This window comes from Brachyhypopomus gauderio, chromosome 9 (assembly GCF_052324685.1).
Source record: "Brachyhypopomus gauderio isolate BG-103 chromosome 9, BGAUD_0.2, whole genome shotgun sequence".
Classification (NCBI taxonomy): Eukaryota; Metazoa; Chordata; class Actinopteri; order Gymnotiformes; family Hypopomidae; genus Brachyhypopomus; species Brachyhypopomus gauderio.
This window is the reverse complement of record NC_135219.1, coordinates 13,350,144-13,365,626: the sequence shown is the minus strand read 5'-3', so window position 1 is coordinate 13,365,626 and position 15,483 is coordinate 13,350,144. Positions and strand designations below refer to the sequence as shown.

Sequence of the window (15,483 nt, the reverse complement as noted above, 5' to 3'; positions counted from 1 at the left end):
TTTATTTATGTGATTGGAAACCTTTGTGCTGTTCTCAGTAGCCAAGCCAAACGTGAAGACACAGAGCCCTGGGACCAACGTGAATACACAGAGCTCTGAGTACTACAGGGAAAGAAGGTGCTACCAGCCGGTACCTGAGCTGAATGAGATCATGTTAATGGGGGGACCTGGACCCATGCCAGACCCTGAGTGCTACTCACATTTACAGGCAGTGGTTCAAAGGACAGCAAGGGAAATTAAGGATCCTCCCCCTACCCCACCATTTACCCCTCCCCTACCCCACCATTCACCCCTCACCCCTCCCCTCCCCCACCACTCATCCCTCACCCCTCCCCTCCCCCACCATTCACCCCTTACCCCTCCCCTACCCCACCATTCACCCCTCCCCTCCCCCACCATTCACCCCTTACCCTCCCCCTACCCCACCATTTACCCCTCCCCTCCCCCACCACTCATCCCTCACCCCTCCCCTCCCCCACCATTCACCCCTTACCCCTCCCCTCCCCCACCATTCACCCCTCACCCCTCCCCTCCCCCACCATTCACCCCTCACCCCTCCCCTCCCCCACCATTCACCCCTTACCCCTCCCCTCCCCCACCATTCACCCCTCACCCTTCCCCTACCCCATCACTCACCCCTCCCCTACCCCACCACTCACTCCTCCCACTCCCCCACCACTCACCCCTCCCCTACCCCATCACTCACCACTCACCCCTCCCACTCCCCCACCACTCACCCCTCCCCTACCCCACCACTCACCCCTCCCCTACCCCATCACTCACCACTCACCCCTCCCACTCCCCCACCACTCACCCCTCCCCTACCCCACCACTCACCCCTCCCCTACCCCATCACTCACCACTCACCCCTCCCACTCCCCCACCACTCACCCCTCCCCTACCCCATCACTCACCACTCACCCCTCCCACTCCCCCACCACTCACCCCTCCCCTACCCCACCACTCACCCCTCCCCTACCCCATCACTCACCACTCACCCCTCCCACTCCCCCACCACTCACCCCTTCCCTACCCCACCACTCACCCCTCCCCTACCCCATCACTCACCACTCACCCCTCCCCTACCCCACCACTCACCCCTCCCCTACCCCACCACTCACTCCTCCCACTCCCCCACCACTCACCCCTCCCCTACCCCACCACTCACTCCTCCCACTCCCCCACCACTCACTCCTCCCACTCCCCCACCACTCACTCCTCCCACTCCCCCTCCACTCACCCCTCCCCTACCCCATCACTCACTCCTCCCCTACCACTCACCCTTCCCTGGGTACAAATGATTAGAATCATTACAGTATCATTATCATAACAATAACTGCTCATCCTGCTAACGGCAGTAATGTGACTAACAGGCTTCTAACTGCTGTGAGGTGTGTGCCACTCTCCCATGTACGCGTACATACTGGAATATGAGCATCGACGATGAGGAAAGTTGAGGATCAAATGGATCTTTCACCAGAACCTTTTAAAGAAGGATTCAAATATATAACTAAGCAATGTAATCTCCTGCGCTACATTTCACCACAGATCATTAGTGGGACCTGAAGACATAGTCCTTGTGTGAGGGAACACTCCAGCATCATCGCTAATCCCAGCACGCCTCACCTCATCACTACCTCACCTCATCACTGCCTCACCTCATCACAGCCTCACCTCATCATCACTGTCTCACCTCATCACTGCCTCACCTCATCATCGCTGTCTCACCTCATCACTACCTCACCTCATCACTGTCTCACCTCATCACTACCTCACCTCATCACTACCTCACCTCATCACTACCTCACCTCACCTCATCACAGCCTCACCTTATCACTGTCTCACCTCATCACTGTCTCACCTCATCACTACCTCACCTTATCACTGTCTCACCTCATCACTGTCTCACCTCATCACTGTCTCACCTCATCACTACCTCACCTCATCACTACCTCACCTCATCACTACCTCACCTCACCTCATCACAGCCTCACCTTATCACTGTCTCACCTCATCACTGTCTCACCTCATCACTACCTCACCTTATCACTGTCTCACCTCATCACTACCTCACCTCATCACTACCTCACCTCATCACTACCTCACCTCATCACTACCTCACCTCACCTCATCACAGCCTCACCTTATCACTGTCTCACCTCATCACTACCTCACCTCATCACTACCTCACCTCACCTCATCACAGCCTCACCTTATCACTGTCTCACCTCATCACTGTCTCACCTCATCACTACCTCACCTTATCACTGTCTCACCTCATCACTGTCTCACCTTATCACTGTCTCACCTCATCACTACCTCACCTCATCACTACCTCACCTCACCTCATCACAGCCTCACCTTATCACTGTCTCACCTCATCACTGTCTCACCTCATCACTACCTCACCTTATCACTGTCTCACCTCATCACTGTCTCACCTCATCACTACCTCACCTTATCACTGTCTCACCTCATCACTACCTCACCTCATCACTACCTCACCTCATCACTGCCTCACCTCATCACTACCTCACCTCATCACTACCTCACCTCATCACTGCCTCGCCAGTCGGTGCTCACACTCAGTCCAGGGTAACAGACCTATCAGTTCTCGGAGCAAACAGACCTGATGTTAATTGGGGCCTTTTAATCCCTCTCCAGTACATCTTTGCTGCATCAATATTTAATCTTAAGTATTGCTAGAAGTATTATATTCCCTCTGAGGTGCATAAGGGAAAGAAAAGCAACCTTCTGATATCTCTATCAAAGTGGTTTCGTATTAATGCTGAATAATTAAACATTCCTGGGTAATGAAGTCCTTGCATGATGTGACTGCTGGAAATGTATTCTTTTGAACCTATTTGGGGAGTCGTCATTAAAACGACTGTGAGTGTTTTCAATGGACGGGAATAAAGTTAAAAGCAATTCTGTGCAGTGGTGTCCAACCAGGAAGTGCCCACAGGAGTCATTCATCCTGTAGTACTGAGGCTGTCGTGTGAGCAGAAAAACCAGCATTTAAATGCACATACATCAATGGCAGAAGCACATAAATCCTGGTACAGCTCTTTGTGTTGGATTTTGTGTATTTATTACTTGCAGAGAATACAGAGGCTGAGGGCAAGGGAGAGGAAAACGGAGACGGAGCAGAACCGTCCGGGACCCAGCCCATGCTGGTACTGATACTCAACAGCGGGAGGCGGGGCTACAGGTGCCTGAAACGAGACTCCGCCCACATGGTTGCATCATCACACATGCACATGCTCACACAAAGACACATGGCAGTCTGACAGGAGGATTTGTCGACAGACTGAGGAACCCACGACTGCTCGTGTGCGACCCTCGCAATGAGTAAAACGAGTTCATATACAGCTGAATCCAGTTAGCAGCGAATGCCCCACCTACCACAGAACCTGCACACACTCTCTAACTCTCTCAGTCAACGGTGCCAGAGCGGAGGTGGATGACAGGATGAATAACAAAGATTAGTTTTCAATCTGCAGATAGTAATTGCTGTTATTTACTGATGCTGATGTGGGCTGGCGTTATGGACAGCTTGGCCTCCTAGGGGGAAACCTGGGGGGTCTGAGGGGGTCTGAGGCAGCTGAGCACTGATGAAAACACCCATCAGCCACTCCAACACAACCAGGCTCTATGGCACTCTATGCACAACTGCACAAACAGCATACAAATGCAAAAACGGAGGACAAGGAAGAGACTTGCGTCCCTCTCCAAGCCGACGGGTTAGCCACGTTCGCCTGCTGCCTCCGGCCCCTTCGCCTGCCCCCCTCCGCTCGCCCGTAGCCGACCCTCATTCCAGCTACATGTGTGAAAAATAGAGAAGAAAAAGCAAAAGAACATTCTGCCCCTCCGTGCTCCCCCCAGACCCCCAAACATTCCCATCATTCCATGCTGTGCTGTGTGCCAGTGCAGCACCTGTTACTGTGGATGCTCGAAGGGGTGAGGAGGAGAGGGGTGGGGGCAATGCCTGGCAGACCACAGCCCCACCACCCCCCCCCAACCCACCCCTCCACCCCAGTGTGTTTCATCACTCAATGACAATCAACCATCAGCCAGGCAACTGGCAGTTTGAGCCCTGGCATTGAGTCCTACCAGCTGAGGTCAGGGAACAAGCAACCGAGGCTTCCCAAACACACGACTCCACCCTTAATGTCCCATAAACCCGAAGAGACATCCATCCCATTAATGTCTAACCCTAACCCCTCACCCGGTGCTGGCGGCCCAGCGTGGGACGAGCTGACCCCCTTCAGTGCTCACACGCTCCCCAGCAGGGTACCAAACAGTGGCAGATCTGTCAGGGAAAATCAAAATGACATTCAGATATAATTTATTGTAATTTGACAAATTCTATTTTTCCACTTCCGAGCGATTATAGCAAATAGACCATTAGTGGACAGAATTAGCTCAGTCAGTCTGACAACATGCTGGAGCCTTGTATGAACCAAAAGGAAACTGAATCACAGGCTTGAACACAAACGACTGAATGGAACTTTAACACTGAGCAATATCATTTTACAGCAGATTAACATAATCTGGGATTTGTGATCTTTTATTGTCTGCCAATTAGTGCAGAAACTATCAAATGTAAAAAAAATAAGAAAAAGAAATTATATTATAATTATTTATTGAAATGCAAGTTCAACAATTAACAAAACATGCTTTCAACATCTGAATCCACTGAGCTCTAATACACTGAGGAAAATGACTCTGTGGAGAATGTCTGTGGAGAATGACTCTGTGGAGAATGTCTCTGTGGAGAATGACTCTGTGGAGAATGACTCTGTGGAGAATGTCTCTGTGGAAATGACTCTGTGGAGAATGACTCTGTGGAGAATAACTCTGTGGAGAATAACTCTGTGAATGACAGAGAATGACAGAGAATGTCTCTGTGGAGAATGTCTCTGTGAATGACTCTGTGAATGACTCTGTGAATGACAGAGAATGACAGAGAATGACAGAGAATGACTCTGTGGAGAATGACTCTGTGGACAATGTCTCTGTGGAGAATGTCTCTGTGGAGAATGTCTCTGTGGACAATGATTCTGTGGACAATGACTCTGTAGAGAAAGACTCTGTAGAGAAAGACTCTTGGACAATGTCTCTGTGGAGAATGACTTTGTGGACAATGTCTCTGTGGAGAATGAGTCTGTGGACAATGTCTCTGTGGAGAATGACTCTGTGGAGAATGACTCTGTGGAGAATGTCTCTGTGGAGTATGACTCTGTGAATGACAGAGAATGACAGATAATGTCTCTGTGAATGACTCTGTGAATGACTCTGTGAATGACTCTGTGAATGACTCTGTGAATGACAGAGAATGACTCTGTGGAGAATGACTCTGTGGACAATGTCTCTGTGGAGAATGACTCTGTGGACAATGTCTCTGTGGAGAATGTCTCTGTGGAGAATGACTCTGGCCCTTGTTGTGCTGGACACTGTGCTCTGGGATTGACATGTAGTGACAAGCCGCCAGTCCTGGCCGAGCGCTGAAGGACGATGTCTGGCCTATTCTAAAAATACTGTGGACTGCCCCATGGACTTCCCCATCATTCCAGAAGCAGAGTTCTGGAAAGTTCCCTAAAGAAGCAGCTACGCCTGTTCTCAGCCTCTAAACCTGTATGACAACTGTCATATGGTATTTACAACACATATCTACATCATGAGGATATCCAGAATGTACTGATCTGTGGAAAATGGCACCTCAACATTTTTGCTGTTTAATATTCTCTATAAGAACTTGCTGTGGTCACTTGGTAAGTGATAGTTTAACACACAAACCTAAATCATAAAGGTCACAGCAGTTATGCAGTTAAAGTTTTGGAGGCCTATAACCCACAGATGGGGCACAGCTGCCAGGTCTAATAGTTCTGTAAGGTGTAACGATGGTGCGCAGGAGGAAGGGGGGACTGGTCAGGCACTGTCAGTAAAGCTACAGTAGCTCTCAGCTAAAGTGTCCCTGTCAGTCCACATCTGGCCACACCCCTCATCGGGCTACACCCCTTACCAGGCCACACCCCCAATTGCTCCTCCACAGGACTCCTCATAATTGATTCATTGATTCATTGTGTGCTCCAGTAATTGTTCAAATAATCAAGGGTCAGAGGGCGCTTGGTCAGGGCATGTGTTGTCCCGAACTGTCCTGAACTGTGATCATTCTGCATCATGAACTGATGAAGGGCAGTTAAATACATAGAACAGTGTTTTGCTGTTCTGCAGAAATCCTGTGGTGAACTGCCACTACAGTCATGGTGATACAAGCTGTAATTAGGCCAGATCTACTGTATTTAGTACCAGTCTTGGTCTGGAGGTTAGGAATGCCATACCCAGCCAACCACCCCCCCCCCCCACCCCCCAGCATGACTGGCTCTGCACATCAAATATGCACTGAACTATAAAACCCATTATATAATACATCCATCAAGCGCAGCTCCCTGGGGATGAGCTAATGAAGTAATGCGCAGAGGTGCTCACGCCGGTGCACACGCCGGGTGCTCACGCCGGGTGCTCACGCCGGGTGCTCACGCCGGTGCTCACGCCGGTGCTCACGCCAATGCTCACGCCGGTGCTCACGCCAATGCTCACGCCGGTGCTCACGCCGGTGCTCACGCCGGTGCTCACGCCAATGCTCACGCCGGTGCTCACGCCGGTGCTCACGCCGGTGCTCACGCCAGTGCTCACCCGGCGTGTGCTCTCCACAAGCCCTTCCACTCTCTCACCAATATCAGCATATGACATTAGGTGGCTGGGGAAAAATATATGCAGGTCCATGGAATAGAAACAAAATAACTTCTGCAGGACATGGCGGGGGGGGGGGGACCAGAACTCCTGGTCCACGTTTACACTGTGCAGATCAGCCGAACTGATAAAGCACTCTACAAGGAGCAGGAGACGTGGCCGAGTCCACCCACTGAGCCCTCAACAACTCTCCTGCGTCCAGTCCAACCAAACCAATCCAATTTGACAGTTCAGTAAACAAACATCATATTTAATAGTAAACATCATCCACGTAACTCTGTTCTCTGAGAGGAACGTTTTATGTATCTACAAAGCCAATGATACTCAAACGTCTCCTGCTGTTGGCCAGTCAGTACGGGTGTGTGCGCGTAGGAGAACTGGCTCGCACAGCCTTCCCAGCAATGCCCTCTGTGACATGCTTAAATACTGACCACAAGCACTCAGTTGCCGCCATAAATAAACTCATGCTTTGAAAACAAAAAAGAGAGAAAACGAAATGTCAGCAGTTTGTGACAGGATTACAGCCTTACGCAGAGAAACTCACTGGTTCAGTGTTTGCCCCTCTCACCCAACTCCCATAGCTACTTCACCGATAGAAACCAAAAAGACTTCAATTACACCCTTGAATTTGGAGGCAGTTCTGAGTCCTGGGCCATAAACTCAGGACCTTCAACCAGAACCCAGAACTCAGAACCTAGAACCTTCAACCAGAAGAACCCTGGCTCCTGGTGGGATGCATCTCAACAACAAATATACTGTACAGGATAACTGCATAGCAACACTTACATTTCCAAATAGAAACATCAACAAATGCTTTGAATTCTGAAACTCAGAGATCAACAACATTAAGTTAATTTGCAAGGATAATTTTTAAAGTACGGTTTGAAAATAAAGCATGCAAATGTCATTTGCCACAACACCAACTTAATGTGTCAAAGCACACCCGCCCCTGTAGGACAGACACGTCCTACAGGGACAGTCCACAACATTAGGAGACATGAACACCTCGGATGCAAAGTGAAGCCTAACCCTAGAGCTCAAATAATGGTCATGTGTGTAATCCCTTGGCCCATGATGGCTTCCTGCCATAAGAGACCACTTCAGCCACCTCTCTCCGGCCCTCACTGCCAGGCAGTTACTGGGTCATAGTGCCAGGCAGTTACTGGGTCATAGTGAACGTTTTTGGTTTGCTTTTTGGAATGAAATTTAATGAATGAAACTAGATCTATGTGGTAATCAATGCAAGCCTTCCATTATTATTGCTACTGAAATAATCAAACAAAAATAAGAGATCCAAATGTCTGCAGGACTGCAGGACTACAGGACTACAGGACAACAGGACTACAGTCCTGCTGTTTTATTTTGTATGGTACACGGTTGGTACACAGTCATAGTGGGTACACAGTCATAGTGGGTACACAGTCATAGTTGGTACACAGTCATAGTTGGTACACAGTCATAGTGGGTACACAGTCATAGTTGGTACACAGTCATAGTGGGTACACAGTAAGAGTGCGTACACAGTCATAGTTGGTACACATCCATAGATGGTACACAGCCATAATGTGTACACAGTCATAGTTGGTACACAGCCATAGTGGGTACACAGTAAGAGTGCGTACACAGTCATAGTTGGTACACATCCATAGATGGTACACAGCCATAATGTGTACACAGTCATAGTTGGTACACAGCCATAGAATTACAATTATCAAGCTACCATTATCCTTTAGGATAAAGACCAGCAATGGTATCAGCTCATTCCAGCAGAACGCGGGCGCACTCACGGAGCACACTGCACACCTCCGTCACTCCTGCTCACGGAAGGAGCTCCGTCCTCCCCTCTGTGCGTACAGGGTGGCCGTACAGCTCCGCCCCCCAGGGGGAGGAGCACTGGCAATGCACGCAAACTGGCGAACCGCAGCAGAGCTAGCCCTGAGCGCCATGGAAATGGGCCGCGCGGATATGCTCGTCATCCCTGGGCGGGTAGAGGGGCTGAATTTAGAAGGTGATCTGGGCGAGGAGCAGAGCCAGCAGCGCAGATGGGACGAAGAAAGGGACAGAATTAAGATGAAGTAAAACACGCCCCTCCGTCCCGCCTCGGTGCCAGCAGCCTCTCCTTCAGGATTAGTGCTTCTCTCACGCTGGAAACAGTCCCGCACTGCTGCACAATCTGTTTTGGCCAGAGGGTGTAACAGGGGAGAGTGTATGTGGGCGGAGTTATTTCGGTTTACAAATTCTCTAAAGAGAAGCGCTGGAGAGAAGGAGCTGCTGGGCCTCCTGTCCTCCCTGCTGTGACTCCACCACCAACACCACCAACACCACCTCTTCCCCTCTTCACCTCTTCAGCCCTTCACCCCTTCACCCCTTCGCCCCTTCACCTCTTCAGGAGGCCGAAATTCTCATCAGGAAGGTTTGCCAGTTCACACCTGGATGACTTTATTATCTACACACGGACACACAGACGCTCTTACACAGACAGACACACTCTCACAAACATGCACACTCACTCGCACACACACACACAAACACACACACACACACACACACACACACACACACACACACACACACACACACACACACACACACACACACACACACACACACACACACACACACACACACACACACACACATGCCCATCCAGGAATGGCAGCAGAGAGCAGATTGCAGGCTCAGGCAGGAAGCGGAGTGTCTGTAGCGTGGGCCGCTGGGAGCAGTGACACTAGCATCTCACACTTCCTCAGCCTTCTCTGTTCTGTGTGTGTGTGTGTTTGTGTGTGTGTGTAAGTGTGAGTGTGAGTGTGAGTGTGTGTGTATACGAACACGCATGTGTGCATGTGTGAGTGTGTGTGTATGCACAAGCAAAAGCACCAGCAACACCTCCTCTCACTCAGTCGCCCGGCATCACACCACATCACACCACACGGTGAAGGAAGGGAGAGACTGTACCGGCATGACAGTGAGCAGGTGGCAGCCCTCTCGCACGAGGAAACCAAGATCAGGGGAAAAACAGCACGAAATGAAGACGATCCTCTAAACCAACCTTTTCATTAGTCATCTGGGTGCGCCATTCACATGCACAGATTAGCATTTCAGAGTCCAGATGAGCATTTCAGATTTTTTCCTTTAAACCCCTTTGAAATTCCACTTTGGTTTTTTTAATATCATAATTTCTGAGAAAGAGACGCACCAACAGCCCTTCCACCCCGAACAGCCACGGGCACTGGCAGGAGCGCCGCTCGTAAAACAAAAACATGCTAATGGTGTCACATTGTGAAGTGGACCAGACGGATCAGAACGAGTAAACACACTTGAATGACACCTCACCACTGTGAGGGCACCGGTGGCTTTCATCGCCATAGCAGCACTGACAGGCCTCACCTGAGCCCGCTGCTCCTGCCGTCGCACTGTCACTGAAATGATGTCTGTGTTTGCGTGGTTTCCTGTCCCGCAGTGGCCCTGGCGTGTCTGAGTGATCGCGCGGCATGCAGGAAACTAGCGATCACAGCCGGGGATGTTCAAACGTGCTGCGTAGCCTCGTTCTTTTCCGTCACTCCCCCCCTCTGCTCTTTGTCTTCTTTAAAGCATCGTTTCTCGTGCGGCAAAGTATATTTTGACACACGTCATGACAGGGGCTTGTCTGCTTTACTGTTGTACGGTTTGGTTGGTGAAGGGTGGGAGGGAATGAATGTGCCGAGACATACAGAGGCAGACAGAGACATACAGATGCAGACAGAGACATACAGAGGCAGACAGAGACATACAGAGGCAGACAGGGACATAAAGAGGCAGACAGAGGCAGACAGAGACATACAGAGGCAGACAGACGCAGACAGAGACATACAGAGGCAGACAGAGACATAAAGAGGCAGACAGAGGAGCACAGAGGCAGCTGGAGCACAAGTCAGAGCCTCATGATGGAGCAACACCAGCTCAACGATTGAGCAGCGTCCACCAGATCACAGTCCAACCGCCCTCTGCCCCCCCGTGACTGAGCGGGGCGAGCGCTTGAATCCAAGACATATGAGAGCAGAAATGAGTGGACTGCTTGTCAACAGCAGAGTGCTGTGAGAAGAGATCTCAGCATGGTACTGAGCGGAGCTGGCTCTGTTTGCTACTTACAGACTGTTCATGTATTTACTTCTTTAACATTACTTTTTTTCAAAACTAAAATCACTACGGATTATCGATTCGTTTGCTATACAATAACGTTTGCTAACAGTTTTTTCGTGGTACAAACTCTGACCAAGGATGGTATGAACATCAATGGCAAAACATCCTCCCCCACTTCTCCATGTGAGAAGAACAAGGGGAAACTGTGAGGAGGTTTGTGACCCTCAGAGCATCTGCCTAAAAACGATAACCCTCCAACATGTTCCTGAAATCACAAAACTGAAGCATTTTCACGGATATTTTCTAAAGGATAATTCTAATATTTAAGTTACAAAGGGAAGGTTTAAATAAGCCCAGGATCATTTGGTTCCGCTGAAAAGCTTCATGCCAAGACTTTGATACATACGATGTCAGAGAACCTGTAGCCACCTTCCTCTGCGGCTCAGCAAGAACAATGAGGCTTAATATGTGTGCCATAATTAACCCTCACCTACCATTAATCCTGGCAGGGAGATGAATCCCAGCACAGATGAGGCAGGTCGTTCTTCACCTGACTCTTTAATAACAACATCCCAGAGCAGCCTGCTGAGAGCTCAGAAACACGCCGCCCTTCCCCTCTCCAGCAGACAGGGACGGACAACGCCGGACTGTCCCTTCACATTCATTACAGATATCTAAGGCCTCTTAAAATCCCCTCAACAATCAAACTCCGCCACCTCTGGCCATGGATAAATGAAAGACGAGGGTAACTGAACACGCTGCATTAGGGGCTAAAGGCTTTATGATACACGAAACACCACCATGAGGGCGGAAGACTTGATTTAGAGGTGTAGTTAAGGTGTTGCTTTCCTCTCACTAACTCCACCCCTCTCTAGTAAACACCCTCTCTAGTAAACACCATCTCTAGTAAACAACCCTCTCCAATAAACAACCCTCTCCAGTAAACACCATCTCTAGTAAACAACCCTCTCTAGTAAACACCCTCTCTAGTAAACATCCCATCTAGGAATAACCCCTCTATAATAAATTGCAGGCACCTCAGTGAAAGGACCTGAGGTCACTGCAGATCTCCCAGTGGGATGGGGCGGGGTCACTGCAAGCCTCCCAGAGAGGGGGTGTGGTTATCAATCCCTACAGTCATTGGCACCATCTTCATTAATAGCAAAGAAAGTGGTATTGGCTGATTTAACACCTACAGCAGTTCATGCACACAAATGAACACTGTTGATATGTCTGACAGGAGGGGATGTAGCTGGACAAACAGGATCTTAATCATGTGAATATGTGAAACATGGCTAAATCGCTTTCTTATTGCCTTTTAAAAGCAATGAAACCAAATGATAAATGAAAAGAATGATATTGACTGGGAAATGAGACAAATGACTGATGACATTTTACAGTCCTCTTTAAAGTTGCTTTACAATCCTCTTTACAGTCACTTTAGAGTCACTTTACGGTCTTCTTTACATACGCTTTACAATCCTCTTTATAGTAGCTTTATTGAGCTCTTTACAGTCCTCTTTACAGTCACTTTACAGTCCTCTTCATAATAACTTTACAGCCCTCGTTATGGTTACTTTACAGTTCTCTATACAGTCGTTTTACAGTGCTCTTTACAGTTGCTTTACAGTGCTCTTCAGTGGCTGAAGAAATCAGTCACAGGAGAGTGTTATTGTCATGTGGAAAATACAGAGATCATGTTGAGAATACAGATGTCATGTCCAGAGGTTATGTGGAGTATTAATGTCATGTAGTAAGTACAGATGCCATGTGGATAGTTCTGATTTGATTTGGAGATCACTGATAGTCATAGAAAGTATTGAGATCAACCAGAGGACACTGAGGTCATATCAAGATCTCTGATGTCATGTAGGCAGTAGTGAGATCAATTTGAGGATTCTGAGTTCATATTTGGAGTAGTAATGTCATGTAGGCAGGAGTAATGTCATGTAGGCAGTAGTGAGACCAATTTGAACACATTGAGATCGCATTTGGAGTAATGATGTCATGTAGGCAGCAGTGATGTCAAGTAAGATAACTGATACCATGTGGGCAACGCTGAGACGAAGATGCTCTGGGTTCTTCAAGTTGCACTCGATGGTGCGGAAGCGTGTCTGCCGTTCGGAACGGTGCCTTTCATTCACAGAGTCTTTTCCACACCGTCTTTTTTAATGCTGCAGTCGTTCAAATTGCACCAATCTTTTCCATTCTCTCCCCAGACCTGTGTGGGGTGAGAGTGCGAGGCAGGAGTGGCCCGCTGAGCTCTCCAGGCGCGGGGGCGGCGTGTGGGCAGGAAGGAGCGGCTCGTCGCCAGCTGCTGCTTCCCGCCAGCAACCCTTCACCACTCGACTCGAGCACATACGAAGCGCCAAGCAACTGCTGCCCGCCTTCCCCAGCTCAGCACACCACCTGCTCCACCACCAAAACAGGCAACAGGAAGGAGAGAGAGCGAGAGGAAGAGAGAGAGAGAGAGAGAGAGAGAGAGAGGGAGAGAGAGAGAGAGAGAGAGAGAGAAAGAGAGAGAAGGGAGGGGGAGAAGTTCCTCGCTCCTGCTACCTGAGGGCCTTTTTTTCCACCAAGTTTCCTACAGTTAATTGACACATCAGGGGTTAAGAGTAAACATGAGCGTGTGGAGTGTGATGATTGTAATATGATATACTATCTGCCTTATGTAACACTCTATGATACAATATCCCATCTATCTTAAGCTGTATTCTGTGGTATGATTTTCTGTTGTGTTACATACCCTGACATGATATGTCAAATCTCCATAAATGATTTCCAGTTGGTTATATTCCATTCCTTGATGATGATTTATTTGAATAACGTTTCGTTACATAACATGACGTTCTAACAAGAGCGACAACAAATCTCAGATCCCTCTTAAGAAGGAATAATGAGCACAGGAAGTGTTGCTTTATGTATCTGAAGCTACATCTGATCAGGGTTGTGTGTTCTGAGAGGTGTTGGCCCTGTGGGCCCTGTGCATGTGTGCAGGTGACTGCAGTCATGATTCAGACAAATGTCTTCCTACGTCTGATGCTGCATGCCATTAGAGACAGTAGTCAACGCCTCCATGTGTGTGTGTGTGTGTGTGTGTGTGTGTGTGTGTGTGTGTGTGTGTGTGTGTGTGTGTGTGTGTGCGCACACAGACACACCTGCAAGCCTGTGAACACACACACCCACACACCCACACACAAACACACACGCTTGCAACAGCTTGTACATGCATGCACATGTATGCACACATTGATGCACACACACTTGAACACACCAACATGTGCACACGTGCACGCCCACGCACACACTCTCACCCCAGCGGGAAGTACCCCAGCTGCTCTTGGCTAGCTGTCATTTGCATGGCTCGGAGAGGAGGAAGTGAGATGTGCTGGGAGAGAAGATACTTCCTGCTCAGGCTGGGCGTCTCTCCCTCACCTCTCCTCGCTGCTTTCCATGTGCTTTGACTACAGACACACGCTGCACCTCCAGGCCTACTGGGGGCAGCGGCCGGAAGGGCACATACTACCTGACCCGGTGCCTCTCACTTTCAAACACGGCTGTTATCAGCGGCCGAATGAGGATGAAAGAGAGACTGAGAGTATAAGAGAAGGACTGAAAGAGAGAGTGGTGTGTGTGTCGGTGTGTGTGTGTGTGTGTGTGTGTGTGTGTGTGTGTGTGTGTGTGTGTGTGTGTGTGTGTGTGTGTGTGTGTGTGTGAGAGAGACCTAGCCCGATGGTAAATTAACCCAATGATGACCTAACCCAATGATAAACTAACCCAATGATAAACTAACCTAATGATGACCTAACCTAATGATGACTTAACCCAATGATAAACTAACCCAATGATAAACTAACCTATTGATGACCTAACCTAATGATGGCTTAAACCAATGATAAACTAACCCAATGATAAACTAACCCAATGATGACCTAACCCAATGATAAACTAACCCAATGATGACCTAACCCAATGATGACCTAATCCAATGATAAACTAACCCAATGATGACCTAACCCAATGTTTACCTAACCCAATGATCCCCGAACCCAATGATGACCTAACCTAATGACATAATCCAATGATCCCCTAAGTTAATTATGACCTAGAACAACGATGATCTAATCTGGTGATGACCTGACTCAATGATGACCTAACCCAATGATGACCTAACCGGATGATGAACAAGAACAATGATGACCCAATGATTACCTAGAACATTGAGGACCTAACCCAACGATGACCTAAAACAATGATGACCTAGAACAATGATGACCTAACCCGATGATCTAGAACAATGAGGACCTAACCCAACGATGACCTAAAGCAATGATGACCTAGAACAATGATGACCTAACCTGATGATCTAGAACAGGCGTACTCAACTAAATTTTTCCGCGGTCCAGTTTTGGCAGATACCTGTGACCTGAGGTCCGGTGCGGCGGGGGGTGGCGAACGGGGGGGGGGGGGGGGGGGGGGGTCGAACGGTGCGCGAACGGTGGAGGCGTTTATACTTTCGCGAGCGTTTTGTCCTAAACGATAGGCGTTTTGTCCGAAACGATATGTGGTAGAAACACCCCTCAAAACAGAAAAATGAACATTTACCTG

General features: G+C 49.0%; 1 protein-coding gene across 4 annotated transcripts in view; it reads right to left on the bottom strand.

Moving 5' to 3' along the window:
- Window positions 1-15,483, bottom strand: part of hivep2a (HIVEP zinc finger 2a) — a 78,256-nt gene that overhangs the window by 51,396 nt on the left and 11,377 nt on the right. For 2 of the 4 annotated variants that reach the window (XM_077017316.1, XM_077017317.1), the window contains exon 3: window positions 4,229-4,312. The exons of the other annotated variants lie outside the window; for them this stretch is intronic. The gene's annotated coding sequence lies outside the window, so the exon portion shown is untranslated. The remainder of the gene's footprint in view (window positions 1-4,228; window positions 4,313-15,483) is intronic. 4 annotated transcript variants of the gene reach the window in all.